Consider the following 5,036-nt stretch of genomic DNA (forward strand, 5'->3'; position numbering starts at 1 on the left):
AAAATGCAGTACATAATCTATACAAAAGCAGTGCTGTCACCTCCCCTGCATGGACTCAGGGTGTGTGGACTGGGTCACCCTTCTTTTGAGAGCTGGGGCAGCTTTGGGAGGGACTTCGTGTAACCAGGGATACATCGAATGATTATTCTTAAAAATGTACAAAGTCCTAGCCACATTGTAAAACTTGAAGATGTTTGCTCCAACCCACTGCAGTCACCTTCACCGGTCCAGTTTTTAAATCCTGAGTCAAAAGCTCCAAAACAAAACAAAATTTTTAATGAAAAAATAATAAATTCAGGATAATGTTGGTTTTTTTTTTTCCTCTGTAAGTTAGGTTTTATCAAGAAAGGGTGTAACAGCTCACTCAGTTAAATAACAGTCTGCCTAGAAGCATTTGCAGTGGACAATGGAAGGGCAACACTCATCGCACTCCTGCTTGCTGATCAACATTGGCTGGAAGGTGGACAGCGACGCCAGTATGGAGCCACCAATTCACACAGAGTACTTACTCTCATTGTGCTGTGAGCCAGAGCAGTGATCTCCTTTTGCATCCTGTCTGCGATGCCAGGGTACATGATGGTACCACCAGACAACAGTGTTAGCACAGAGGTCCTTAAGGATGTTGATGTCACATTTCGTAATGGAATTGAAGGTGGTTTGTGGATACCACAGGATTCCGTATCCAGGAAGGAAGGCTGCAAGGGTGCTTCCGGGCAGCGGAAGCACTTGTTGCCAATGGTGATGACCTAGCCATCAAGCAGCTCATAGCTCTTCTCCAGGGAAGAGGAATATGCAGTGGTGGCCATCTCTTGCTCGAGATCAGGATAGCACAACTTCCCCTTGATGTCACACACGCTTTCCCACTCAGCTGTGGTGGTGAACCTGTAGCCACGCTCCATCAGGATCTTCATGAAGTAGTCTGTCAGGTTCCAGTCAGTCAGGTCCAGATGCAGGACAGCATGGGGGACAGCATAGCCCTCATAGATGGGCACAATGTGTGCAACCCTATTGCCGGAGTCCATCAAAATGCCAGTGATACAGCCAGAAACATAGAGGGACAGCACAGCCTGGATGGCTATGTACATGGCTGGGGTTTTGAAGGTTTCAAACATGATCTGAGTTGTCTTTTCAAGGTTAGCCTTGGAGTTCAGAGGGGCATTGGTGAGCAACACGGGGTGCTCCTCAGTGGCCACACACAGCTTGTTGCAGAGAGTGTGGTGCCATATCTTCTCCATGTGGTCCCAGTTGGTGACAATGGTGTGCTTGATGGGGTGCTTCAGGGTCAGGATGCCTCTCTTGCTCTGGGCCTCGTCACCCATGTATTAGTCCTTCTGGCCCATGCCCACCATTAAGCTTTGGTGCGTCGGGTAACCCACAATAGAAGGGAAGACAGCCCGAGGAGCATCTTCGCCCATGAAGCTGGCTTTGCTTATACTGGAACACAGCTATACCATCAACAGTGGCAAACTGGGTGGTGGGTGTGGACTGGTGGAGGAGCAGGTGTGAGAGATCTAGACTCGTGGGGTGGACACAGACTGGAACTCACTATGTAGAACAGGCTGGCCTTTAACTCACCTAGAACAGCCTGCTTCTGCCTCCCCAGTGCTGGGATTAAAAGGATCAAAGGCATGTGCCACCATTCCTGGCTTAATATTTTTCTTAATACTATTTAAAATATATACATATATATCCTATTGCACTATTCTTTTTTATATCTATAGATTTTTTTTGTGTATTTCACGAAAAACATCCCAAACAATCTTATTCATCTTTATACAGGCATCCCAAATGGCACCCTACCGTAGCCTCTCCCCGAACTGAAGCCCACATACTCTGTCATCCCTGTTACTGTCCACTATGTTATCAGTGCCCCTAGCAGTTATCCAGTACAAGTCCATCCATGAAGTCTAGTCAGCCTATCCAGAGTTCCATGTTATAGGAAGATCAGCTCCTCCTCATCTAGAAGCAATCATTTGCGAACATTACTTTAGATAAGATTGGGGATTGCTGTTCATTTTCCCATTTTTATGCTGGGTTAATGTCTGGGGGTCTCCTGGGCCACCCAGGCCAACAACTCAAAGGAAGGTATCTCTTGTCTGGCATTGTTTCTTGTTATGTAGCCTTTAGCTATACACATGGATTCTTAAAGAATTATACTGATCACTTTAGTCTTTGGTTATATATTCCTTTTGGGTGTTTAAGACCATAGAGTTGGCACAGATTAACAAATTTATTTTTACTCTTAAGGTCATTTGAGGATATGTCCCTCAGGGGGCACAGGTGCTGCTCGACCATGGCTGGCTTTGCTTGGAAGCATGGAAGAAACGTTGCCTCTTTGTTGACCCTCCTCTTTGTAGACTGGACACTATTTCAAACCCATCTGGTGAGCTCTCCATGGCCTCCTTGTTCAAGAGGACAGGTGACTTACCACAGTTACAGGACATTTTCAGAGATGCTCCATAGTCCATTTGAACTTAGTCAACCTTGGAGGGCAAGGAGCAAAAGCTGTCTTATAAGTCCCTCTGAGCCGATTAGTATAGGCCTCAAAGTACGGCTGTGAAATATCCAAGAAGGTTAGTTCCACCAGCCTGGTATTTTAATTACCATGTGCTACATAGATAAACCTTGGGCAAAACCCAAAAGTTCTCCGATAAACCTTGACTAGACATATATTATATTTTTTGAGCTAGTTGTGTGTAGAATTTGTTAGTAGGTTGTTGGACTAATATGGTTTGCTCTGTTTTTTTTTTTTTTAACTAGATAAGCATTATTTATCTCTCTCATTGCTTAAACCTTCCACCATGGTTTCCAATTGTTTCCCACTTCTCCCTTAGTAATACCCTTCTCCTATGGTCTCTCCTCTTGAGCTCCTTCTTTCACTTGTATAACCCTCCCTGCTGCCTCCCATTAAAATAACCCCATTTTATCCATCTCTTTTAACACCTGTTTCATACTGTACTTCTCTTTCAGGTTCATTTTTTCCTTTACCTCCCTGGTCCCTTTTCATTATCCTGGTTTCTATAATTATGTCTGGATATATACTCACTTATAAGGATTTAGTACTAGTGTCCACATATGAGGGGGAACATATGGGATTTGTTTTTCTGAGCCTGTGTTACTTCACTTAGTATAATTGTTTCTAGCTCCATGCATTTACCTGGAAATTTCATGAATTCACCTTTCTTTACTGCTGAGTAGAGCTCCCTCTATAAATGAACCACATTTTCATTATCCACTCATCAGTTGAGGGACATTTAGGGACATTTACTTATTGTGAAAAGAGCAGCAACAAACATGTATGTACAAGTGTCTCTGCAATAGGATGAGTCCTTTGGGTATATGCCAAGGAGTGGTATAACTGGGTTGAATGGTAAGTTCATTTTTAGTTTTTTAAGATTTCTCCACACTGCTTTCCATAGGGGTTGAACCAGTTTGCAGCCCCACCAGCAGTGGATGAGTGTCCCCCTTTCCCCACATCCTCTCCAACATTTGGTATCATTTTTTCTCTTGATCTTAGCCAGTCTCTGGGGTAAGATGAAATTTTAAAGTGGTTTTAATTTGCATTTCCTTAATTACTAATGATGTTGAACACCTTTTAAGATGCTTCTCAGCCATCTTTATTTCTTCTTTTGAAAACTCTCTGTTCAGCTCCTTAGCCAATCTTTTAATTGGGTTACCTCCTTTCTTGATTCTTTGATTTTTTTGACTTCGTTAAATGTTCTGGATGTTAAACCTTTTTCCTATGTGTTGTTGGTGAAGATTTTCTCTCACTCTGTGGGTTTTCTCTTCACTTCTTTGGTGGCTTCTTTTGATGTACAGAAGCATTTTTGTTTAATGAGATCCCATTTGTTTATGCTTGACCTTGTTTCCTGAGGAATAGATGTCCAGTTTAGAAAATCATTTCCTACACCTATATCTTGTAGACGATTGGCAAAGCTTTCTTCTAACAGTTTCAGAGTTTCAGGCTCCACATTGAGGTCTTTAATTCACTTGGAGCTGACTTTTGTGGAAGGTGAAAGATAAAGGTTTAGTTTCATTCTTCTACAGGTGCAGATCCAATTTCGCCAGCACTATTTGCTGACCATGCTGTCTTTCCTCCAGTGAATGTCCTTGGCCCCTTTGTCAAATATCAGGTGGCTGAAATTGCATGTACTCATATTTGGATCTTCAGTTTTGTCCCATTGATCTACAGGTCTATTTCTGTGCCAGTACCATGTTGTTTTCATTCCTATAGCTCTGTAATACTGTTTAAAGTCTGGTATAGTAATCCCCCCAGCATTGCTCTTAATGCTCCGAGTTGCTTTGGCTATCTGAGGTCTTTTGCAGTTCCATAAGAATCTTAGGATAGTATTTTCCAGTTCTTTGAAGAAAGTCATGGGGATTTTGATTGGCATTGCATTAAATCTATAAATAGCTTTTGGTAGGATGGTCATTTTCACAATATTTATTCTTCTAATCTGTGACCATGGGAGGTCCTTCCATCTTCTGATTTCTTCTTCAATCCCTTTCTTTGAAGATTTAAAATTTTCATTGTAGATGTCTTTAAGTTTAGTCAGGTTTATTCTGAGATTATTTTTAGGCTACTGTGAAAGGGAGTGTTTCCATGTACTCTTTCTCTGATTGCTTGTTATTGGTGTATAGAAAGGCTACAGATTTTTGTAGATCAATTTTGTAATCTTCCACTTTACTAAAAGTGATAATAATTTCTAGGAGTTTTCTGGTGGAATTTTTGGTGTCTCTTAGATAGAATATCATACAATCTGAAAAAAGGGATAATTTGACCTCTTGTTTTCCAATTATTACTCCTTTAATTTCCTTCTCTTGTCTTATTGCTCTTGCAAGAGTTTCAAGCACTATGTTAAGGAGGAGCGGAGCTAGTGTACAGCTTTGTCTGGTTCCTGATTTTAATGGGAGTGTTTCCAGTTTTTCTCCATTTAGAATGATGTTGGCCTGTGGATTTGTTTATATGGCTTTAATTATGTTGGGGTATGTTCTCTCCAGTCCAGTTCCCTCTAGGACTTTGAATGTAAATACAA

At 41.6% G+C, this 5,036-nt stretch overlaps 1 pseudogene; it reads right to left on the reverse strand.

Annotated features, from left to right (window-relative positions):
- Positions 1–384: 384 nt before the first annotated feature.
- On the reverse strand, positions 385–1,898 carry LOC103734892 (annotated as a pseudogene).
- Between the last annotated feature and the right edge of the window lie 3,138 nt (positions 1,899–5,036).

The sequence above is a fragment of the Nannospalax galili genome, unplaced genomic scaffold (assembly GCF_000622305.1).
Source record: "Nannospalax galili isolate Female #2095 unplaced genomic scaffold, S.galili_v1.0 scaffold75, whole genome shotgun sequence".
NCBI classification, from domain to species: domain Eukaryota; kingdom Metazoa; phylum Chordata; class Mammalia; order Rodentia; family Spalacidae; genus Nannospalax; species Nannospalax galili.